This window comes from Rhinolophus sinicus, linkage group LG10 (genome assembly GCF_036562045.2).
Source record: "Rhinolophus sinicus isolate RSC01 linkage group LG10, ASM3656204v1, whole genome shotgun sequence".
In the NCBI taxonomy this organism is placed as follows: domain Eukaryota; kingdom Metazoa; phylum Chordata; class Mammalia; order Chiroptera; family Rhinolophidae; genus Rhinolophus; species Rhinolophus sinicus.
Window position 1 is genome coordinate 100,582,410 of NC_133759.1, and position 26,627 is coordinate 100,609,036.

A 26,627-nucleotide genomic window follows, 5' to 3' on the forward strand; every position below is an offset into this window, starting at 1 on the left:
ACAGTTGTCTGGTCCTGTGCAGGCTTTCTCTCAACTCTTATCTGTTACCCAGTACCTCTTCCAAGGTCTCGCCCTTTGAAAAAAGCTGAAATCTATTATAGTTATCAGATGTCTGGAGGGTTATTCTAGTAAGAACAGGTTTGTTTATTTTGTTTTGTATTTTTGAAATCTTGCTGCTAAATATGCAGACACTTCCCTTTCATTGAGAAATCTCTGTGGAAGGTCTGAGGCAGATCTTCACAGCTTAATTTGCAAGAGAGCAAGTACATTGTGTTTTTATTGCTTGTGCAGCACACGGGTCATCTCAGAGAGTGGCAATGTGTAGTTTATAAAGAGTTGTCATTATTGCCTGGCTTTGGGTATTTATGCTTTCAAAAATGTGGAGTAAACAGTTTGTGATAAATTCTCTCTGGGCCAAGGTTATTGGAACTCCTTCACTGGAGATAGTCAGGTATTGGATAGGAACCCAACTGTCCTATGCAGTTTCGATGCAATCAAGTCTGCAAGTCTGGGGTCAAAGAAGATGACCTCCCTAGATAGACTGGCCTTGGGCGAAATTGTTAAGCAGACAAGGTTCCCAGTTCCATTTGTCAGTTCACCAGAATGCCCTCAGGCTGTTCCCTGCTTCCCAAGAGTTACTCTGCCCCTCATTTTCTCAGGCAATCTCTCCAGCCTCAACACTCAGAATTTACTTGTTTGGTGCTCTGTTCCCTAGGATCCCCATGATTGTGAGAAGCAGTTAAAGTGCAATTGTTTTACTAATTTAATGAGTGAATCTAGCTTACTCTATTCCTCCACATCCTAGTACCGTCCCCTTTATTCACTTAATATACTATGCGAATTTTGGAGGGAGCCTACTAGAACCTTAGTGTTTTCCCATAAAGGGAGAACTCCAATAGCAAATATTTCAGCTATCATGGCAGGAAAGTGAGCAAAGTCTTTGGGAGGCCTTTTCACTCTTTTAAAACCATTTCATAAGGAAATACTGTGTTTCCCCGAAAATAAGGCCTAGTTGGACCATCAGGTCTAATGCATCTTTTGGAGCAAAAATTAATATAAGACCCGGTATTACATTATATTATATTATACTATACTATATTATATTACACTATACTATACTATGCTATATTATATTATATTTTATTATATCGGGTCTTATAGTAAAATAAGACCGAGTTTTATATTATACTATATTATATTAAAGACCGGGTCTTATATCATAGTAAAATAAGACCAAGTCTTACATTAATTTTTGCTCCAAAAGATACATTAGAGCTGATGATCCAGCTAGGTCTTATTTTCGGGGAAACACGGTAATAATAATAAGAAGAAGAAGAAGAACAACAACAACAACAAAAACAATAATGCAGCTTTAAAATGGCAAAGTTGGGAGGAGAAAGGAATGTCAAGAATGAAGAGACAGAATAAAATTTTATCTAGATTTAGTTTGGGGAAGCTGCTTTTATCAGCCAGAAAGGGAAAGATGAGCATATTGGTTTTCTTCTTCTAATAATTATGTTATAAGAAATGCTTCAAATAAACAATAGGCAAAAGAAAAAGTTGTAGAACCATAGAGTTTTAGTGCTGGAAGGGAACTTCAGAATTGACTTATCCAAACCACTTATTTTAGAGGTGAGGAATTTGAAACACACAATATAAAACAGATTCATTCAAACATAAAATAACGAGGTATTGAATGTAATACAGGGAATATCAGACCCCTTAAAATATGGAAGAATAAACTTTCAACTTGAAACCCTTGCAACCATAACAGCATAAGGCAATGATTAGAAGCACAAAATTTAAAGTCGGATATATTTAGAATCCTATTTTACTAGCTGTGTGACCTTGCACAAGGAATACTATTGTGCTAAACCAAGCTTGGTACCCTCAGCTGTAAAATTCAGATTATTAAAGTGAATGAAGACTGAACAACACATCTTCTTGGTACAGTGCCTTACATATAGTGGGCAATCAATAAATTCCTCTTCCTAGCATTCCTGTTATTTAAGAAGCAATGTTTCTCTTGTCACATAAAATAAATTAGGTAATGTTAGCGTGAAAAACAAAGTTAAATTTTGAAAAGTTGGTCACTATATGGAACCTTTATAACCTGCTCACATGTCGGTATACTCCAGAATTTTCTTGATAGTGAAATATTTCGTGTTTACTTGTGAATGTCTGCATTCTGAAGAGGGGAAACTCAAGATGAGAAAGAGGAAAGATACAAAAGAAGGAGAATGCCAATGATTGAATTACATTTGGGTGATTTAGGGCAGCAGTCTTTAACCTGGGGAAATGAACTCCTGGGTCTACATGAAGATTTTCTAAGGGTGCACCGGCATGGAAAGTTTAAGGGAATTTTATTCCCGACTCCTGCCTTTTCTATGGATCCCTTCGTAAAATCAATCTGCCCAGAAGAACTCTGCTTTGATCCTTCTCCATAATCACCTTACCCTAAAGTCACAAAAGAAGTCCAGATATTTTATCCATTTTACACCCTAAATCTTCTAACTGTATTGCTCCAAAGGCAAAACCAAAAACAAAAATCTCTGGGGTCACAAACAAAGGATAATTCAAAACATACTTGTAACGGATGTTGAGAATCAAAATGACAGTCCATCTTAACCATTCAACTCATTGAGAAATGGATTTTAAATAAAGGTTTACACTCTGTATTTAACAACTCTTTTTAAAAAATTCATATATGTGTTAATCAATTATGTATGGATGATAATCGTGCTGCTAACTAAATCCTAAAGAATATGTTTAACCCAAACCTAAAACACTACTTCAAAGGGACGTGTGCATCCATATGTTCATTGCAGCACTGTTCACAATGGCCAAGATGTGGAGGCAGCCTGGGTGTCTGTCAATGGAAGAATGGATAAAGAGGAGGTGGTACATATATACAATGGAATATTGCTTGGCCATGGAAGGGAATGGGTTCTTGCCATCTGCAGTGGCATGGATAGAACTGGAGCATACTCTGCTAAGTAGAGTATGTCAGACAGAGAAAGACAGATGCAGTATGATTTTGCTTAATGCGGAACCTAAAGAACAAAATTAGTAAACAAAACAGAAACAAATTCATAGATACAGAAAACAGTTTGAGGGATGCCAGACCAGAAGGAGGGTGGTGAAAAGGGGAAGGGATTAAGACATACAGATTTGTTGTTACAAGGTAGGCATGGGAATGCAGGGGATAGCATAAAGAATATAGTCAATGATATTGGAGTAACTATGTATGGTGTCAGATGAGTACTAGACTTATTGGGGTGATTACTTCATTAGTTATGTAAATGTCTAATCACTACGTTGTACACCTGAAACTAATATAATATTGCATGTCAACTGTAACTAATTGCATATCTATATGAATCTGTTTACCCCTTAAAGCTATACGTTCATGGCTGTATATGGTATTCCTAATACAAATTTAATAGTATAGGGTTTGGGTTGGTGAGGCAGCAGCATCATGGGCTGGGCAGGTGGACAACCGCTTCATCCAGCATACGCTTGCTCTCAAGTACGAGAAGGCTGCGGTAGAAACAAACCAGAAGCAGTAGAAGTAACATTTGTGGATTTTGATGGGGCCCCCTATCATATTTCAGATCATAATGGAGACAAAACAAAAGTGATGTATTTCTTTGAAATTCCACAAGGAACTTCCAGGCACATGGTGCTAATGAGTTACTAAGAGAGTGGAGGGGAGTTTCTTGGTAAATCCAGAATCACGATCCAATGTCTCTTTGCGATACGATCGTGAAAATCTGCCCACAACCAAGGATTCCATCGTGCTTCAGGCTGGCATATGGAAATGAAATCGCTTTGCCTCTGTCTTTGAGAAATGCTTTCAGATCCAAGAAGAGGGCAAGGAAGGTGAAAACAGGGCAGTTATCCGTTATGGGGATGACGAGACCATCCGTGTATGTTGAGTCTAAAAGACAGGGTCACAGTGGTCTTCAGCCCAATGTTTACAGAGGAGGACAATGTGGTCATTGGAAAGATGTTCATGCAGGAGTTCACAGGAGGTTGCAGAGCCAGCCACACGGCCCCTCACGTCCTCTTTAGCCACAGAGAACGTTCTCCGGAGCTGATACCAGAAGCTGCTGTGGGTGACAACATGGCTATATTACCTCCGTGCTGTGCCCTGGCCACACCAACGCCACTACCCCAGACTCCATCACCCTGACCTGCACGTTCCGGGACTACCTGCTCTACCACATCCCGTGCTGTCAGGCCTGTATCCACACACCTGTGCTGGCAAAAACACCCAGCTTCTGAGGTGCTGAGCCACACTTGCCTAGATGCCGAGAAGAAAGAAATGAAAACAATCAGGGGAAGATGCTTTCATCCTGCTATCTTGGGAACAGGAAGAGGAAGTACAGCTGAAAGCTGGAACACTGGCTCCTGGAGAATCGTAGCTTTTGATGTTGCACCTCTTCAAGTTCTTAAGGGATGCTTCATTTTGGTTCCAGTTTGCACACTTTTGGAAAATAATCTGCAGAAGCTAGCTCTGCTTGGAAGGACTTCATAGTTCCCAAGAATGAAAAGAGAAGACAACAGTTCCATTTGATTAACTCTTCTTTTTCTTTATCTTCCCTCCCACCCTCCTTCCAAGCTGTTTCGATTTGCAATCCGTTACTGGTAATGAGTTACAGGATAATGCAGTCTTGACTTATTATCTCCTAAGCATTTGAGTTCTAAACAACTGTATCTAAAGAAATACTGTTGGGGTCATTAATAAAGAAACTCTATCTTAAAAAAATAATCATGTAGGGCTTCTTTCCTAACTTCTTTAATTTTATGTATGGTTCTTTTCTCTCTTATGTTGTAATGCTTAGTTTCTAATATTACCCTATATACTTATTTGATTTATTCTACATTTCATAATTATATCAACAATGAACTAAAAATAAAATCTCTAAGTGAAGTTTAAGACATTTTTGTAGTTCTTTTTTTGTCCTAGAGTACATACTCTTATGGATCGATTGTTGGAGTAATATATGCATTATATACTGAAACTCTGTGTAATGATGAAACCAAATTTTACATATAATTTTATTCATGTGTTTTACTTTGTCCTTAATTTCAGAGTTATTTCTCATGTTTGATGTATGTTTTAATATATCAAATAATTTCCATGGTTTAAAAGGGAGAAATATTTTAAATTCTTCTCAGAAATCTAGCTTTCATCCTAATTTCTATTTCCTGCATAAGTAAATATTGCAGTTTTTTCCTGTTTCTTTCCTAGTGTTTATTTTTCAGAAAAAATAAGTAAGTTCATGCATATGTGTATTCATATTTTCACTTTTTTAAAAAGGTCGTTTCATATAACCTGGAGATCATTTGTTACCAGTACATAAATACCAGTCTTCATTTTTTTTTTTTTTTACAGCTGCATAATACACTCTTTTGGTAGAGGTACAGTAGTTCATTAAAGCAGTCCTCTACTGCTGAACATTTGAATTGTTTCCAACCTTTTGTGATTTCAAATAATTCTGCTAAGAATAACCATTTGTCTTGATATTTCACACCTGGGATGGTTGTCTTTCTTTCCATCCCAGGTTGGAGAGGTTTTCTTTCTCTCCATCTATGAAATCCTTATAATCAATTGCTGAGTCAAGGGGTTAATGCTCTGAGATTTTGTTTGGTATCTCCAAATTCTCCTCTACAGGGATTATGCCATTTTGCAGACCTCTCCAGGAAAATTGTGGAGTATCTCTTTCTCCATAGCATTGCCAACAGCATGTTGTAAATCTTTTGATTTTTTGTCAATTTAATAGGTGAGGTTGCATCTATTTGTAGTTTAATTTATATGTATCTTATTGTGAATGATACTGATCATTCTATTCATGTTACTTAAGTGTCATTTGCTTAGCTTTTCCTGGAACGCTCTTCATTTATTTTGCCCAATTTTATATTAGGATATTTTTCATCCTTTTCTTCTTAATTATTGGGAGCTTCCTATAGGCTAGGAAGATAAAATGTTTGCCTGCAATATAATTTCAAAATATTTTTTTGTTTGTAATTTATTTAGTGTTAAAAAAAAAAAAAAAACACCTCAATATATCACTCATATTTTGTTGCTTCTGAATTTTGAATGCTAAAAAGCTTGTCTCTAATCCTTGATTATAAAATAATCTATTCATGTTTTCATTTACTAGTTGTAGCTTTTGAAATCTTCAACACACTTGGAAATAGTCTGGTGTAAACTGGGGGAATCTAAGCCCAGTTTTATCATTTTGTAAATGACTATCCAGTTTTCCCAAAACTGTTGATTTAAAAATTTGCTTCCCTGAGTGATTTCAGATGTCACTGAAAATTTACATCAAGATTCTGGACTTTTCTATTTTAAAACATTGTTATCTAACTATTCTTGTGCCAATGACTGTATTTTTTTGGGGGAAAAAAGTACATTATAGAGGGTTTCTAGTTTGCTTCAGTTTCTGATAGGTCATTCCTACCCCATCCCCACTCCTTAATTGCTTACCTTTTTCAGGTTTTTCCCCTTTAATTCTCATTTAATACATATTTTAAACAAAAATATTGTAACAAACATGTCTAACTCCATACAATAAATGGCTATATTTCCTGTGATTATAGTGACTTTACTAACTTGGAGATCATTGGCATTTTTTTGGCATCCACTTATCATAAGAATATGGTTTGGGCTTTCATTTGTCCAATTCTACTTTTGATCTTTCAGGAAATTTAAAAATTGTCTTTACTACTAGGCTTTGCTCTTTTTCATCTAGTTTATTCCAAGCTATTTAATCTTTAAATTTGCACTAGAAACAGGGTTTTTCTATTCTATTATCTCTTCTAACTCATTGTTTAAAAATATAGAAAGCCTATTGATATTGTATGTTAATTATATACTCTGTTATTTTTCTGAATTCTTATTGTACGTAGTATTTTTTAAATCAATTCTTTCAAAATGTTCAGGGATATTTTCTTGCAATATCCCTAAAGGATTTGCAATTCAAAGTCCCAGGACGAGTAGATTAACTCCTTCTGAAGAAAACTTCTTTCAGCTTCCTTAGAGCCTATCTCCCTTCTGAATATTTATAGTAACTTAGACTATTTTTCAGTACTAGTAGATAAATATTCTCTCCAAAATATGGATTGAAAACTTTTGAAAAGGTCAGAGTTAGTTTAAGATTAATTTAACTTTATTTATTTATATTTTTTACCTAATGGCTGTGCTTTAAAACCTACAGGATACAGATATTTCTCTATGTAATTAAGTATATATTTTTTAACTTAGGAAACCTTACTCTGCCTTCTTTTAAAGTGTTTTGCAAATAAACCTTTAGTTAAATATAAAAATAAAAGTTTCAAGAAATTTACATACTTTATGCAAAGAATCATTAAAAACTATGCAAATATCCCTCTATTGAAATGATTGCTGCTTCAATCAATTATTATATAATTTCAAGCTAAATAATTCCGTATTCCCATAAAAATCAATTTCTTACTTAGGTAGATAGTTCAAAAAGTATATTTAAATTTAAGAACCACTGAATTACATCTCTTATAAAAAATTCATCACTGATGAGTACTGAAAAATTGCTAGAGAACTATTCAGTATTACTGGAACATTGCTTTATTCTCACTGACAGTCAGATTTTTTTTTTTTTTTTTTTCTGGAAAAGGCAACATGTTTTTCATTTCTTTAAGAAGTTAACCTCTTCTGACCCAGCTTCTAAACAGCCATTGGAAAATAAAAGTGGTCAATTCCCATCTTTCAAAAGAAACAAAACAGCATTGAACAGATTTTAAAATATTTTGAAGTTTGTGAGATTTTTTTCCTTTATAATATGAAACCAAAAATCTTCTGAGAATAAATCCTGTTTTCAAGGACTAATAGAGGTCATCTGTGGGGTCAAAAAAGAGGTGAGAGTGAGGAGAAAGGAAAACATTTGTAGACCTGAGCCCACTCATAAACGACACTTATTCTGTTTATCATTTTATCAGATGGTTATAGGAGGTCAAAAGGGAACTAAAATGTATTAGTTCCTACCTATTATGGGCCCTATCATATAGTAATAATATTAATCCTCAGAGGTGTACTTTGAAAAAGGTATTCCATGCTTTTAGATTAAGAAACTGAGAAAGGCCACAGGAATTAAAGTAATTCTATCCAAGGTGACCCGCCTGGTGAGTCACCTCACTCCAAATTTCAGAATCAAAGAGTCATGATTATAAAATTGCCTGGAAAGAATGGATGTTTTTGATGAATCATAAATGGAAGATAGGTTTGTCACCTATCATAAATCTTTTTAGGAATCTCATTTTTTATATTTATTCTAAATTACAATTAATGGGGAATGAAAATGAAAACATAGATAGTTTACAGATGTTCCTCGTTACTTGGAAAAGCTATTGGTGTTTATAAAGGCAACTTCATTCACCCATGTGTGGTAGATGTTTTTGGATTAATTCTTCAGTTAGTGGTGATAGGTTTGGATTTATATATTCCCCACTGTTTCTAAGGGCTGACATTTTGTCTGTAGATCCTCAGCGTTTATGGTATTGTGAAAGACTGGAGCCAGTTTGGGTTTCCAACATTATACTCTCTAACTTCCTTGGTCAGTTTGCACCTCCTAACTTATAGGCAAACCCTCAGATAACCAGAGGCCAAATAATTTATTTTATTTTCAATCTTATGTGAGACTTCATGAAAAATTAAGATACACTATTGCTTTTCTTTCTCTCTCCATTAGTAAAGAGGTAAACGAATGAGGAAGACTATTTTAGGATTACAGTAACAGAAATTACTGTTGGTTGTATACCCCGAAGTGCCCCTACCCAATTCACGTCCACCCAAATAGCCTCCTTATTTTGAAACAGAGTCTTTGCAGATGTAATTAGTTAAGATGAGATCACACTGGGTTATGGTGGACCCTTAATCCATTGACTGGTGTCTTCATAAGAAGCAAGGGCACACAGAGTCCCACAGACTCAGAGTAGACAGAGACACAGAGAAGAAAACAAAGATTGGAGTGATGCATGTACAAGCCAGGGAATAGACAAAATTGTCAGGAGCCACTATAAGCTAAGATGAGGCAAGGAAGGATGCTTTCCTAGAGACTTCAGAGGTAGCATGGCCCTGATGACACCTTGATTTTGGACTTCAAACTGCTAGAACGGTGAAAGAATAAATTTCTGTTGTTTTAATCCATTACATTTGTGGTAACTTGTTATGGTAGCCTTGACAAACCAACAGAGAAACCATTTTCCCTCAGTCCTTCATAGTATAGGTAAAGGATGGAAAGTAGAGCAAAGTAACGTAAGTTGACAGCAAACAGTTAAAATATATTCAGAATAGATTTGTTATCTAACTATTGTGACTTCCTCATTCTCAAATACCTTTAGCTCCTGCGAGAAATACTGAAGTTCTGTTTTTTGTTGTTTTGTGACACAATTTGTTTCACTGTGCCACACTGTTTCTTTTATCTACATTATGGCTGCCATTGCTATGCACCAATTATTAAAATGATTTCTGTTCATTTTCCTTCTTTGCACATGTCATTACAGTCTATCTAAAGAAATCTTTAAAATATTTGTTACCATTGAAATCCTTTCTGTTTCCGCCAGCTATCCCATATGAACCCTAATGCTCTGATGTTCTGTCATTGTGAATCTCTCCCAAGGACAACTTCACAAGATAAGGAAAAGTCTTAAAAGAGAAGTGTGTCAATCTTAAAACATAACTCTGTTTAAAAAATTCTGTTTGATGATAAAGAGATTCTTAAAATATTACCTTTAGTTATTTCATTTTTTAAAAAAAGATTTAGGTTGTGTGTTACTGCCTTTGCAAATTAGAAATAAATTGATTTTTTTTTTTTTTTTTTAATATTTGCTCTACTATTTTATTTAAGGAACAGAACAATAAATCTTTAAGTATTAAAAGATAAATATAAAACATGCTGTCAGGCTAATTGAGTTATTCTGAGCCATAAATATGTATTTTGACAGTAACTTAGTGGTATCCTTTGAGAGAGGCCCTAGGAATGGAAGTTACAGGAAACAGTAACATATGTTATTTGGGTGGTAGGAGCTTGCCTCAGGAAAGTTACCAGACACTATGGTGACACTAATCAGGAAAATACAAAGGCAGGCTGATTTTATCTGTAAATGTGCATTGTCTTTGGGGAAAATATGTCACATTTCCCTACTCAGAGAAGGCTACAGTAATACCATATCCACAGGAGAACATTTGTACCTCTAGTGTTGTTTTGGTGTATAAGAAATATAGTGACATCTTATATCACGTTTTCTATAGACTCTGAAAAGATTCTGCTAAAATGATGTCCATGAATATTCAGAAATCGTTCATCTTTATCATGTTATCTTGAATATGACGCTGAAGGAAAAATCTCTTTGGTTTGTGAGCTTTCTTTCTAATATGTCTTGGCAAAGGACAGGAAAGGGTGAATGAGTAAAATACGTGAAATCTAAGGGAGGAGGGCAAAGCCATTTAGGTTTACTTGACAGCCAGTGTCTTCTGAACATGGATCTCTTTTTCCTAAGCACACAAAAAGACTTCCCAGAAATTTAAAATGAATGGTAACTATCCCCATAGTTGTTTTCTAGGGCTACCGTAACAAATTACCACAAACTGGGTGGCTTAGGACAACAGAAATATATTCTTTTGTTCTGAGGTCAGACGTCTGCAGGGTTGGTTCTTCCTGGCAGGAGAATGTATTCCATGTCTCTCGCCTAGTTGCTGATAGTTGCCAGCAATCCCTGGCATTCTGTGGCTTGTAGATGCATCCTGACACCATCTTCAAATACCTCCCCTCTGTGTCTCAAAACTCCCTCTTTCTCTGAAAAAATTCACTACTCATTGACTTCAGAGTCCATTCTAAATGTAGAATGTTCTCATCTTGAGATCCCTAACTTAATTGAATCTGCAAAGATTCCAGTTCCAAATAAGGACACATTTACAAACACCAGGGGTTAGGACTCAGATGCACATTTTGGTGGGGCACTATTCAGTGTACACTAAACTCTTATATTGCAATGCTGTCATATTCATTTATGGCCAGGTGTATCTTATAAAGCATCACGGGTTTATTCCAGGCTCCCATATAATCTAAGTAACTTGAAGTGATGTGTTCTATTCAGTAGAGCACAATATTCAACAGAGTACAATAAAACCAATGAAATTAGAGATATTTTGTTTAATTTAGGATATTATTATATTAGAAACCAGAATGCACAACTTTATTATATATTAAAAACCAGGCTCCTCTCTCTCTCTCTCATTAATCTAAACTGAGTGTTACATTGCAAAACAAGCTGAGCACCCAACTAAAAGTTCTCCCTCTGCTGACTGAACAGAGACCTCTAGTTAGATAATGTCTCCTCCCATTTGGCTTATTTCACGACTGAAGAAGGAACCTCAGCTCCCCACTCTACTATTCATGAAAAATAAATGGTTCTTGGACAGAATATTAATTACAATAAACTTTAAAACTCACCTTTTCAAAGGTGAAATTGGAGAGCAGGGGTGAAGGGCCTATCAGAGGGAGCAGCCTGGAACTTCAATGCTTCATTGAGAGCAGATGGCATTCAGACTCAGCCCACTTATGATCACTCCATAACGAAGATGAAAGTCACATGTCCCCTTCCAGAGGTATAGTCGGCAGGCTGCCAACGTTCTGAACAAGTTCTTGGCCCACCTTGATCCATGTTAGAATTGTTTCCGCTCCATTTATCTACATCTACTAATAAATCTGTCCATTAAAAAGTTAAAAAAATACTCATTTTATGTCATTATTTTGCTGTTGTTCATGCCCATTAACAGTAACTGGAAACATTTTTATTGTTCCAGATCTTAATAATCTCATAATAATGTTTTGAATCACACACGTGTTTGAGCTGTCGTCTGCTTCCAAGCTACGTGAAGTTGATAATTAGACAATGAATGCAGGGCATTTTTTTCAGTGAAGCTGGCCTTGTGAGGGAAGAAACGTGGGTGCCCCAACAAGGTAGCAGCTGTAACTGAAATTCTGATGCACAGCAGGGAGTCTGATACAAGGCTTTTCGTTCTTCTCAGGAGTTGGCTGGGAGCCATTATTTTCAGGAAATAAAATAGTGCATTGTTTCAATCCATGACCACTTGTGAGTTGCCAGGGACAGCCCACGCAAGACCTTGGGATGATTATACACACACAAAAAGCAACCAGCAAACACAATTTTAATGCAATCTGTGTAAGTCTAAACTCTTGTCAGCATGCAGGGGACTACAAAGTGAAAGGAATGTATGTGTGAGGAATCACTTAAAACTAGTGATGCAATTAACCCTAAGGGAGCCTAATTTGTTTATCTTCGTATGTATGATGTTAGAACAGCACTATCTGAAAGTTGTATTTGCTTTTTTGCTCCCAATAACCCATTTCCTTGCGTCTATTTCTCCTCTTTTACACTAAAACTTTTTTGTTAAACTATAATAGTAATATAGCAAATATACCACATAAGTATCATAACAGGACAGTTACATGGATTCTTTTCAGATGGATCACACTCAGGTAACTCACACACAGGTCATGGAACATCACCAGAACCCTGTAATTTTTCATGTCTCCTTCTAGTCACTATCCCCCCCAAAATTTCTGACATTATCAATGTTTTTCTACTTTATAACAACAGACTTCATACAGTACATACTCTTTCATTCAGCATTATGTTTATAAAATGTATCTGTATCTTTATGTGAGATTATATATATTTTTTATTCTCATTGATGCATAGTATTCCACTGGAGAACATAGCACTTTTATTTATCAAGTCTACAGGTGAAAGATTTGGGACTTTTCTACTTTGACACTACTATAAATAGAGTACCTAAGAATATTCTAGTATATGTGTTTTGCTGACTATGCATTTTTCTTGGCCATGCATATCTTAAAGTGAAATTTCAGGCAATGCTTTGTTCAGCTTTTATAGAAATGGGGTATCATTTTAATACGGTTTCTTCTCCTGCCTGTATTTTTATAATACATTGTTTTTGTTCTTACTGATCCTTCTGCTTATTTTGAAAGCCAATACTTTTCAGAGTGGGACTTAAAATTGTCATTCCCAGGAAAGATTGCCACATGAATTAAGGGGTATATCAATTGTTATCTTCCCAATGAATATTGATTATTACAGTTAGGATAACTACTTTTAGCTCCTTAATTTTTCATGGATCCTTTCCTTCTCTGTTATTCCACGCCTTGCCTTTAGTTCAGACTCCTATCTCTTACTTATACCATACATTAGTTATTTAGCTGGTTCAGCTGCTTTCCACCACTGACAGCCCAACCAAATTCCCACTGATCCCCTGACCATAGGTTTGATGGCCAATGCTGAATAATCTGACCTATTTCTGTAAGAGTTAGGCTTCTTAAAAATTAGTCATGCTTTTATTGTTTCAAAATCTTCCATTGTATGTCACATCCAAGACATTTTCACCAAGTCTCTGCTTTCATATGTCGTCCATACTCAATGTATTTACCCATTCCAACATAGTCATACTTTGTAGGTTCCAGATTGTTCCCTTATACCTTCTTTCCTTTGACACTGTTTCTTATCATAAGTTGGGTACAATAGATATTAATCATGCTGTCCTCTCTGATAAATTTTTTTAGGTTTATACATTTTATTACTATGTATGCTTCATAAAATTGACTTGTTTTCCCTATTAGGCTAAAAACTATGTTGTTGGCAAGGACTATCTTCATTTTATGCCCCAAATACTTTATACAGTCTTTGACACATGACATACTCATGGATAAAGCTAAAGAAACAAACATTGTTGACTGACATTTGCTTTTTTTGTGTGCTGCTATTCCCAAGGATTTGGACACTTCAGTTGGTTATTTCTTATGTTTTTTCTTACTATAAATGTCATGTACATTCAACTCAGCTGCTGATATTCAACATAAAACTCTCAGCCAGGATTGATTCTTGATAATTTTTCTTGCTGTCTTGCATTAAGTATGCTGTGTCTTTGCTCTTAATATCACTATGCTAGAAATATTGTCCTCACCAGGAGAATAAGGTACTAGCCAGTTTTTCAGAGGGCACAAAGTTGTGTTTATACAATATTCTAATTCTCCAAATGTTAAAATTCAGTCAAGGTGGGATGCACCAACTTCATATTATTGATAAAAATATTTACAAAAATACAAGGTCTCCCTTTAACAAGCTGGTCACTGACCTCACCTCCCTCCAGGATGATTGCCAATGCATGGCACTTTGCTGACTCTGCATAGAGGCCTCTAGAAGGCCCATGTAACTGCAAGATAAATTATGTTTCAGTTCTAGATGTGCATTTTCAAAATGCTTAGCATCAAGTTATATGCCATGTTCATTTCCCTCAGCTTTCTTTTTACTTTTCCAAAGCTGAACAGCACATATATCAAATGTGTTAAATTGATGATTTCACTTGCTGTTATAAAGCACCTGTAGTGCTTATCCCATCAAGCCCCAGGGCCTGAATTTACTTCACAGAATTGTAAGTACTGCAGGTTTAACTGGTGCATGTGCAAAGTGTTTGTCTTAAAGTTGAGAAATCCTGAACTCCTGTGCTTTTTGGTAGCTATCAATCCTAAATTACAACTTCAGTTTTATGACGCTGAGAAGGGGCTGTTGTAAAATACAATTGTTTTACAGGTTTTTATCCTTTCTACAATGAAAAGGAAAAATGGGTGTACTAACCTTCAATAAACATTTAGAAGATAATATTGAAGGCTCTCCAGATCTGGTAGAAATCGGCCAGAAATATTGCTGAGTCCACAACCTACAGGGGAAAAGTAATGTGACTGGCATACTTTGTTACTTAGTTTCTAAATCCAGGTAAAGATTTCTTGCAAAAGACAAATATATGACTGCAAATTTAAAGGAAGCCCAGAGAGACTTCTGACTCACAGTACAAAAGTGGAAGAAGTGAAATAAGAGATAGCATCACATTGTGATTTAGGAAATAGACATCATCTGTACTCAAACATTTGAAGTCCAGGACTTTATGAGAGCCACAGGACTCTAGTCTTGGGTACTATGAGATTTTCACTGGACAATCCTGCATTCCCATCCTTGGCAAAGACTACATTTTGTTGGCCAGATCTAACTTTCCCATTGTGGTTCCCAGAGCAAGGTGTGTTTTTTTGTTTGTTTTGTTTTGTTTTTGTCATTTCATTTGAAAGTCTTACATTTTTCCTCAGAATGGCATAAGGAATCCCCACCAAAAAGTAAATCAGGAATAGGATCCAGCCGAAATTAGCAAATAAACGACTGATTGTGAGTGTGGCTCTTACAGAATCCTGTTGGTGGGCTTAAAGTAATACAAAACAGAGCCATGCCAGCCCCAGGCAGAGACGCAGAGCTGCTGTTGCTGTCCACGGTGCTGAACTCCAATCCTTAAGGTCTGCATTCCTTTTTATTCTTTGAAGTTTGGTCCACGAGAGCTGTCTGCCCAGCATCTCCAGAATTCTGAACCAACTGAATCAAGAAGCAGTAGATATATGGGAGGGAGGAAATAAAAAAAGAGACAAATGAATGAGACTATTGGAAAAGCACGACTTCTGAGAAGAGAAAAAGATAAAAAACATTTTTCTTTTAAAGTGATAGTTAAGCATTCAGTCTCAGGGAAACAAACTACCATTGACTTTGGCCAAACTAAGGTGGCTCAAGAAAGGAAAAGGAAAAAAAAAGGTGTAATAACTAATGTAATTTTGAAAAAAAAAAAATATATCACCAGGAAAGAAAGTTCTAGGGTACAGACAAAGGACATTTTCTCTAGGAATAAAGATATCACTACTGAGGTGACAGTTCAGTACTCCTACTTTGTTGTTGTTTTTGTTATTGTTGTTTTTTCTGTCTTTCATATATTAGAAACATCTTTTCAATTGTCATACTATAGTAAAAAATATTTGTATTCCAAACTGGACACAGTTCATTTTACGTGTTTTTTTTGACATATGTATCATATTTCTGATTGTTAGAGGTGTTTTCTCTCTGGTATTTTTAATAAGCATGGTCTTCTTTACAGACAATCTACTTATGCTTATAGAGCATATAAAGCTGATTGATATTTAGAATTGTCTTTAAAACTCAAATTGGGTTTGAGTGAAGATTTTCTCTCTGCTTTATAACTTTCCATTTGCAGAAGGCTTGTCGAGAAATAAGAATTAAAATGTTTATGTTGCAAGTTTCTGGAGATTTTAGATGTTTTGGGATATGGTTTCGGTAGTGAGAGGATTGCTTGACATGGCTGTCTTATTTGTGAATTGAGTCAATTCATTCCTTTTTTCTCTTTAAATCTAGTCTCTTTAAGCCCAGCTGGAGCACAATGTTTTAGAGTTTGGGAAAAGATAAAAGTACCTCATTGTTTGAAGCAGCTGTTTCTGAAATACTCTTGCTTTTGCATGTTGAAACACAGCTCTAGTAATATGTCTTGGGTTAGTGTTGCACTTTATACTTTTAAGTGTTACTACTTATATTTCACATACATTATCTCACTGACTGTTCCCAACTAGATTGCAAATTAATTAACTTACCATTGAACAGATAAAGAAAATGGAATTCAGAAAGATTAAGTTAGTTGCTTAGGGTTGCTAAGCTAAATCTTGACAGATCTGAAATTAGAAATTAGCTCACTGAGTCCAGTGTTTGTTTTACAATTCCAGAAGAACAAGAGTTTATTGTTTCTGCACTGGATTTGATGAAAGTTGGATGGACTCTCATGCCTCACTTATTGGATACAAACTGATAACTTTTAGATTAAAACAAACAAACAAACAAACAAAAAACCCCATTACAGTTACTAGATTTTATTGCATGGCAGGCTTAGGCAGTTTCCTCAGTTGTTATGGGTTAGAACGTCTATATCTATGATATCTGATAATGTTTAGGTACCAATTGTATTCCTTAAAATACTCTAAGTTTCTGTTTCCTAATTTTAAGTTTCTTTACCCCCACACCCCACAAACGAGTAATAGTCATCCTCCTTTATATTCCCTGTGCTTTCACCATATCTAAATTATTTCCACATCAAGTCTCACGTTTTGGGGGTACTCTAATTATTATATAAAATAAGTAAAATGGTCATCATTTAAAAAGAAAATTTTATAGATAAGGTCTCTTAGTCTCAGATAAGTTCAGGAATTTCTGGAGTTCATAGAGGTAATGCAAGTAACTGAAGCAGGACTACTACATGGGTGTCTGGGTCCAGGCCCTGAACTTGAACCCCAGGCTGCTATACAGTAGCAATTCTTAAGGGTGGGGGCATATTTTGCTTCACAAGGGGACATCTGGCAATGTCTGGAGCTATTAGTGGTTGTCAAACCTTGGCGTATTGTGCCACTGTCACGTAGTCAGTGGAGGCCAGAGATGCTGCTAAACATCCTAGAGTGCACAGGACAGCAACCCTCCCACCCACTCTGCACCCCCCTCCCCAGGCTCCAATGATGATGCCACCCGAAATGTCAATTCCAATATCGAAAAGCCTTGCTTTAAAGAAATATTCCGATAATTCCTCTCTTTCCTGTTTTCCCTACATATACTAAAGAGTGAAATGCTGATTTAAGAATACAAAATCGAATACTGGAACCCAATCAAATGTAGACCAAAAATTATCAGATAGCAAAACGAAAAGTACCCAGACTTTGGAGGCAGATAAAATGGCTTTAAATTGAATGCTTCTACTAAAAAATATATCCCCTTTGTACAGGCCAGTTAACCCCTCTGTGCCTTCGCTTCCTCTGGCATAAAATAAGGATAATAATTACTACCTTATAGAATTTTTGACAGGATAATACATTATTATTATTATTATTATTATTATTATTATTCCTCTCTCCCTTCCAAGCCTCTGTCTCACTTCTGTCTTTTTTAGCCTAAAGCCCCTAAGGTGTTTCCTATATGAATAAAGTGTCTCACTTTTGTGGCCTAAGGATCTGGCCCATTCTCTGGACATTGGTACCACCAACTGGCAGACAGACACACCGGTAGGAGATTGTCTCTTTCAGTCAGTGCCTGTTTTTCAGAGTTTCCCAAGGATCCCCTTGGATGGGTAGCATGATTGACAGAAAGTATGATTTATTGATTCCCTTCCCCCTTATTTGTTTCCCTCAGAATTAACGTGAGCTCAGGGTGTGTCATGCAGCCTCCACTAAAATCCCAAAAGGAGAGAGGAAAAACTACCCAGGGAAAAGGATAGATGTGACAACTAGTTAGATTTCAGTTTATTCCCATTTGCGTCTCTTCTAGCTGTTTATTTCTGTAACTCAGTAATGTTTCTGAGTGTTGTTATCTTTTCCATGAAATTGGGCTGGGCTGTGAATGAAAACAAGGAACACATGTAACATAAACTCAGCTTCGTTCTTCATAAACGGTGGTTGTTTATTTATTGAAATCTGTGAGAATCATGTACGTGCATCACGCTTCAAGCATGAATTCTACCTGTGCCATTCAAAGTCCACCAGAAGTCATCCCCAAGGCCTAAAAAATAATCCTGACCAGGATGTTTTCCCAAGGCATGTTTGTGCTTCCCTTTGTATGTTCAACCTCTTTTTTTCCTGAAACCTTCAAATTAACATGACATGCTCATTTTATAGAACGTTCTTTAAAAAAAAAAAAAAATTCTTGACTTGCATCTGGCTGCTACAATCTAAAATTAAGTTGTTTACTTTAATGATAGGGCGGAACTCTTCCTTTTGGTAGCTCTGGGGGTTTAGTAGTCGTTGGGGGTTTTGAAGTGATGAACGGTTAGCAGATTTGGATGATGGCTCTATCAGAAAAACAGCACCCATTCTGAAAAGGGAGATTGAAGAAAAAGAAAAAAACGCTGTCTCTCATTTTAAAGACTCCTGGTTGTGTCCTCTCCTGACATCATCAAAGCCCATTTTCTTTCTGAGTGTTGGAGAGAAACATTATCAGTAGAAATTAGAGAAATGAGTTTGCCTCTAAGACCTTTCCTCTTAATTCAGTGATGCTTGTCCTGAGGGGCAGTGTTTTCTTCAATATCTTGAGACATTTAGTTGAGCACCTTCACCATGAAGAGATTAGATGGTTATTGCAATGACATTGATACTACTTATTCTAGAGGAAAAGGAGAGATAAAATATCTCATGACAATGATTTTCTGAAATATTCCAGTGCAATTGTTTAATCCATAAGGAAATGCAAGAATCTAGAAGAGCATGGGGAAGAAATAGGAAATAGAATAGCTTCCAATTAATACACTTCTTTACTGCTTTAGCAGGTGGGAGAGGCCAGGAACCATTGCCAATTCTAATTCATTATTCCTTCTTTTAAACCTCTCAACAACTTCTGTTATTTGGGTATATATAGGCCATCAGATCTCTACCTTGGGTTTTTGTTCGTTTATTCATCCTTCCATTGATGCATTCAATCGCTCATTCGACAATTATTTATTGAGCAGTTAGAGATTCTGGGTACAATAATTATTTTTTTTAAAAACTTGATCATGTGACTATAACATTCAAAATCTAGTGAAGGCATCATTAAAAAAACAAGTAAATAAGTGAAATATATTATGAATGGATGCATTCCATGAAATAGAGAATAATAGGAGTACATTTTAAATAGAGCTGTCAGGAGAGGCTCTACCAAATAGGTGATAATTATGCTGCTGCTGCTGTGTGTGTGTGTGTGTGTGTGTGTGTGTGTGTGTGTGTGTGTGTGTTACGGGGTGAGATGCATGGAAGGAAATTATAACAGTATTTCAATCAAACAAAAGTATCTGAAAAGTTCAAGCCTTTTGCACGACTGTACCATGTCTCATTGACTGGAAACCTTGCTAGATGCCTTGAGGGTTAATATAACTTGAGAGCCACAGACTCATTATATAAATGTGTTGATACTGCAGTTAATATACCTAACAAAGACCTGTCTTCCAATGTTTTTATCGATACAGTGATTCTGGGATGCACTGTAAACCCTTTGGCAAATAGGTGGCAAGCATTGCTTGACTGTTTCTTGTTTGTTTTTTGTTTCTTATGTAAGTAATGCTTCAGCTTCCTTCAAACAACCCAACAAAAATAGCTACTACTTAGAGCAGCATAAGTATCTGGCATATTTAACATTGTAGCTTATGAAATATCAACTTGGTATTTGCGTTACTAGTTGTTTACTTGTTCACCTCTAGACCTGAGCTCCTTGCAGGCAGCCACTAAGCCAACTTTGTATCTCCAAATCCTAGCACCATGCCTATAGTAAAATAGGATCCAGTAAATGTTTGTTTAATAAATTAGTGAAAGCTGAACTAGCCAGACTTTGGCAAAGGTCTGGAGGAAACCATTCTAAAAATCTGAATCTCAGAATACTTTTCTAAACCAAATCAAAGAAAATATCCACATAAGAAGCGTGACACATTTAAATTGAAAAACTTAAACATTGACCTTACTTTGATTTTAAAAAAAAAAGAGTTTGGTCAGAATCTTTATTTTTTTTAATTAAAATTTATTGGGTGACAATAGTAAAACTACATAGGTTTCAAGTGTACAATTCTGTAATATATATTACATTGTGTGTTCACTACCCAGAGTCAGTTTTCCTTCCATCACCACATATTTGACCATTTACCCTCATCTACCACGCCCCTCTCTTCTTACCCTTTGGTAACCACTAAACTATGGTCTGTGTCCATGAGTTTTTGTTTCTTTATTTGTTTGTCTTGTTCCTTTGTTGCTTTCACCTTTGTATCCCACATGTCAGTGAAACCATATGGTTCTCGACTTTTTATGTGTGACTTATTTTGCTTAGCATAATAGTCTCAAGATCCATCCATGTTGTTGCAAATCTATTTCATCTTTTCTTATGGCCAATCAGTATTCCATTGTGTATATATACCACATCTTCTTTATCCAATCATCTATCGAAGATAAGGGGCTAATAACCAAAATATATAAGGAACTCATACAACTCAACAACAAAAAAACAACAAATAATTCAATTAAAAATGGGCAGAGGACCTGAATAGACATTTCTCCAAGAGGACATACAGTTGGCCAATAGACATATGAAAAGATGGCCAACATCACTAATCAGAGAAATGCAAATAAAAACCACAATGAGATATTTCCTCACCCCAGTTATAATGGCTATCATCAACAAGACAAATACCAAGTGTTGGAAAGGCTGTGGAGAAAAAGGAACCCTCATACACTGTTGGTGGGAATGCAGATTGGTGCAGCAACTATGGAAGGCAGTGTGGAGGTTCCTCAAAAAATTAAGAATAGAATTACCATATGTACCAGCAATCTCTCTCCTGGGTATCTACCCCCAAAATATGAAAATATTTATCCATAAAGATATATGTGCCCCAGTGTTCATTGCAGCTTTATTTGCAGTGGCCAAGACATGAAAACAACCAAAGTGTCCTTCAATAGATGATTGGTCAGAAACTTTCAAATTTGAATTGAAAGTATAGCTCTATAATTTACCTCCCCCTTTACCTAAATGAAAGAAGATTCTGTCTCTTCTCTTTGATTTTCTGTTCCATCTCTGGGATCTCACATCCTACATTAGCGAAAAATGGTTTGTTTCCTCATCTGAAAATATGGAACATTGGAAGGAACTGAAGATGTTGGTTAGGAACATTTCTCAATCTCTTTCATGAAATCTCTGTAAAAGCAAAAGAGAGTGAGAAGGAAAGATGGAGGGGGAGTAGAGGGTGGGAAAGAAGGGAGGTAGATGGTCTGCTATACAAGTTCCAAATTTATTTTGGAGTCACTTTTTTCATGTGTGCAGATTTTTATATAATCTGTATGAATCAATTTTTATCTTACATTTTTTCCCTCAAATCTTCAAGTAAAACTTACTTTCTAGGAATATGCAACGTTTTATTCTGTGGCTTCACACACCCTCTGGCACCCTGACCCATCCCACCTTCTTTCTACTCCTTTGAGAAACTTGTGTACAAGAGTGCAAGTACATGTGTACATTTTTGCTAGAGGGAGGGTATATCAGAATCTCAAAAAGGTCTTTCCTAGAAAATAAAATGGAAAAGAAAAAAGACTTATAGAAACCAGTAGCAGAGTACACATATGGAGGATTAGAGCTCTAAAAATAACCATATTGTCTTTCATAGGCTTTCCTTCTCTCCAGAAGCTTCCAGATATTTCTAGGTGTTTGCACTTGGATGGGATATTTTCTGCAAGTGATGAAATGTAGACATTAAGAGGTTTATCAATGAAGGCTATTTTTCATTGTTTTTGATTGCTACAGAAGAACACACAAGCCTTCAGCTTAGATTCATTGACGCTCCATTCCCTTCCTTAGGGAGCTGTTATTTCGATAAAAACAATGGAATCAGTTAGCATAGGTAATAAAATAATTATAGTAATTTATTTTGGCTATTAAATGTTGCATCCCCTTAGCTAATCATCCACTTCAAACTATTATTCAAAGTGTTCTGCTCTTTTTGCCTTTAAGTTAAACATCATGAATTTCTATGCACTGATAAATCCAAATCTAATAAATTCCTGATGTGTTTCCTTGTGCTGTGACTACAGACAGCTCTCTCTGTCTTGTTAATTCGATGTTACTCAACACCATGAAAAGATGTTTTCTTATACAATATAAAAGCAAAGAATTGCTTGTTACCTAACTTTGTACCAAGATACAAGTATGTTTAGTCTTTATTACTTTATGGCTATAGAGCAGTCTGTTATAAACAATGGAAGTATCTGACATTTTAATCATGGGGACTTAGAAAGCTGCACTTTCTAAAACAACCCTACACATTTAGTCCATGAGAAGATATCTTTCAGGATTCAAAGAGCCTAATGCATGTTTCACCACATGATAGAGTTACGTTTCTAATTACATTCACTACTACTCAGTTTCACATCCGATTCATTTCGCTAAGGTCTAAACTGGGCATATCAAATAATCTGAAGGTATAGTGTCGTTTTCCTGTTTTGCAGGCATATTGTGTGAATTTTCAGAGACAAACCAAATTGGCATTCCTTACTCTATTTTCAGACTCCAGATCATTAAACAAAAGATGCAGCAGAAATAGCTTCAAATGATTCCTGTAGAAATTGCATATTCAGAATTTAAAACTCAGTCTATCTTTGTGCTATCAGTACACTTTAAAGAAAACAATTCATTTTTAACCTTTCCCATCCTTCTCATGTTTCTGAATTAACCAAATAAATCAATACAGGTTGGACTCGAATAAAAAAAAAAATGTAATTGCTGGAAAACCATGTCCTTTAGTATGAGTTCTAAAATAATTTTTCCAACTGAAAATATAACATACCTGATAACTTCTTTTTATTAACCATATTTGGGTTTTCAAAATTGTTTATGAGAAGTATAGGACAACTGAAAAGCACATTAAAAACCAGACATTTTTTCTGTTATAACATCAGAAATTTCAGCAAACAGGTTTCCAAATGGATAGTTTGTCATTGATATTCTACTTATAAAGAAATGGATTAAAAAACAAACAAACAAACAAACAAAAACTTCCTACTGAGCAATATAGGTTTCAGTTGAAATTGCAAATATATTTATTGGTTTTTACTCCAGTAAATATCTCAATTATACTCCATCTACTTGTCAACATCTAAAACTTTACTTGAGTGAGAGAAAGAGAAACCTCCACGAGGACATAGCATTCTTCTAACAACTTTGACACAGTGCTCTAGAATTAATGGGGCTTTTCAATAAAGTAACATGCACACCCTACAAAATACCCATTGAAAATGGATTGATTGTACTTCCTGCGTTGTCTTGGTATTTACGGTACATTAGAATACATTGCACTTGGTATTATCTGTAAATCGTCACAGCAGGAAGAAAGTGTCTGGCAAGTGTTGGATAACTCTATTTGCTCAGTCAAACTGACTACAGTGTCACAATATACTATTTAGCTTTGAACCTTATTTTTGCCTTATAAAGACATCAGTTATTCATGGTGATGAAAATCAGAACTTGCAAAATGTTCTTCAGGGCCTTCCGAAAGTTATTCTCATTACGATTGTACTTTAATTCATATTTAATTAAATTCTTTCTTAAAAATAGATAGGCTTTGTATGGTAACCAGAATTGTCTTTATTAAAATATGATTTGATAGATTCCAGTACATCAGGCTTACACTACTGCGAGTGAAACAACTGAGTGTCCATTCAGCAAGGCTGCTGACAAGAGGAATGAGGTATGAGATGAAAGTTAGGAAGGTGATTATGCCAGCCATGGGGAGAGACTTAGAAGAGAACCATAGGTTATAAGCATACTTCTTTCCACGCGGAAGACATAAAACCACCGCTGCACCAGAGCTAAGGGTGAGATTTTTTTTTCTAGGTACTACTAATTTCATGCCCCACCCCACTTTCTCCTTTTAAAAAAAAATCATGTCAATTTGCTCTGCTGGATTTCTCTCAGGCCCTTCAACCTGATATGGATAGATTTGGTAGTAGCTATGTTATCCATGCCAGAAAATATTACTTACTATGTTGATACTGGTCTTGAATGAATAATCTTTCACACTCCGTGAATATATTCTACTAGAAAGGAATATATTTTTTTAAGGGTTTATGGTCCCAGTAGCTGAATTAGAATTGGTTTATTGGAAAAACCATTCAAATTAGCTTTTTTTTTGTTTAAAAAAGTTATGTGTTGAATAGCTGGGAGCCAGAAAGTAATTTCACAAAGGAAATATAAATGTATTGTGATGAATTTAAGTAGTACAAAGAATACAAAAAGCTTTGCATGTAAATTGACTTTATAAATTAGATACCATAAGCTGGTAATAGAACATAGTAATACCCATGGACAAATTCCTGTCAACATAAAATTTGAGCTCTTTGAAGATATGGCCAAATCTGTTCTCTTAGAAGTAATAGAAATTTTCTGCCCGTGATGGACTTAACACAGTGGCTAACCTTTTCATTAGGAAATTATGTGTTTCAGTCCACAGGACATTCAGTATGCATTTTTGTTGTACTTTTTCAGATGTCAGTGACCCCATTTCATAAAATTTAAGTCACACTGAGGTTTTTAACATCTGAAGAAAATCAATAGATGAGACATTGAAGACCATTCTATATCCACTGCAAATATTTTTTTTTATTCTTTCTTTCAGAAAATTTTGTGTTGCTCAAAGCTCCACCTAAACATCAAAAAAATCATTGAAAAACCTGGGTGATAATTACCCATGTCTTGGATTTTTACAGTAAAGCACTTTTGTAGCTTTGTAGCATTTGAAGTTCTAATCCACTTGGTACAATACCCGAGAAAAGGTGGTGAGGAATGTAAAATCGCTAATCCATTGAGCACTGTATATATAAAAAAAAGTTAAAAAAAAGGAAAAAGTATTACTCTAAGTCAGGCTTTGTTACCATCACAATCAATAGAAACAAATTTGTAGTCACAGTTCACCTTAAGTGACACTAATTAAAAAGAAAATAGTGTGTAATTAATGGGTAATTAAATTGCAATTCCTAATTAGTTTATTTGGGCTATTAGGGATTTACAGTTAGGCTTTCAAGAGAAGCTAGTAGATGTTGTCTGAGTCTAACCTAAAATATGTTTACATAGTACAGAGAATTCCGTGTTATTTTAGAGAGTAGATCCAAGACCACTGAGTAAACATTATAAAGGGTTTATAAATTAAGTGAGAATGTTAAAAAATGGTCCCATCTCAAAGTAAAATGAGCTGCCTGCTGTAGATGGATGGTCTCTACCACGGGAGATAAGTAAGAACAGGTGGGATGACTGATATACTGACCATTTTCATAGACAGGCTGTAGATCGCACAGGTGGAAATCTGGACCAGGAGACTTTAAGGCAGCTTAAATCATAAGCAGCTATGAATGGATGGTTCTAGTAACCATCTCAGGGATTCAAGAATGGGGCTGAGAGCTACTAGGCATGGTCCTGAACTTGCCGCACACCGTGTTTGCTGAATTTATCATGGAAAGTGTCTCTACGTCCACCTCTAACTGAAAGTACCTTGTGTGCCAATTCCCACTTTCTGTACTGAAAAGCTAGAGCAAAAACGAAAACAGAAATAATTTTAAGAATAACCATGTGTGTTTCACTTTTGTAGAGATCCAGATCTCGTTCCCATCTTTGGAAACTTCCAAAAGAAGGTGGGAGCAGGGATTTGTCCCATTATAAGGGATGCTAAGCGATGGTCTGACCTGGCACTAAATCTTGGAAGCAGGGTTTAGCAGGTTCCCAGCATTGCTCTGTCCCTCTAATCAGAGAAAGCCATGCAGTATCTTAATAAGTTAAGTATCAGAATTTTATTTCAATTCATCTATTGAATATATCAGCACTGAAGATGCACTATGGGCACTCAGGGAAAGAATACCCAACTTGCAGAGAGACAGAAGTGGGAAAGTGCAGGCAAAAAGAGCTCTCCTAAGGGAGAGTGGTCCTATCTATGGTCTCGGAGAGGATTAGAATTACAAGGTTCTAGGAATTCCAAGGAGGGAAGTGTAGACCTCTGGCTTCAGTGGAAAAGCATGGCTGTTACCAATTGTCGCAGTCTCCAAGATATTCCAAATAGCTCAACTTCAAATGTATGTCCCTTAGGCTTCTTTTGTTTGCAACAAAATTGAGACTATAAAGATGAGGTTTTTTGGTTGTGG

The 26,627-nt window shown here is 35.8% G+C and overlaps 1 protein-coding gene and 1 pseudogene across 1 annotated transcript in view; both read left to right on the forward strand.

Moving 5' to 3' along the window:
• TENM2 (teneurin transmembrane protein 2) overlaps window positions 1–26,627 on the forward strand; it is a 1,556,107-nt gene that overhangs the window by 45,562 nt on the left and 1,483,918 nt on the right. The window lies entirely within an intron of this gene.
• On the forward strand, window positions 3,032–4,540 carry LOC109451600 (actin-related protein 2/3 complex subunit 2; annotated as a pseudogene).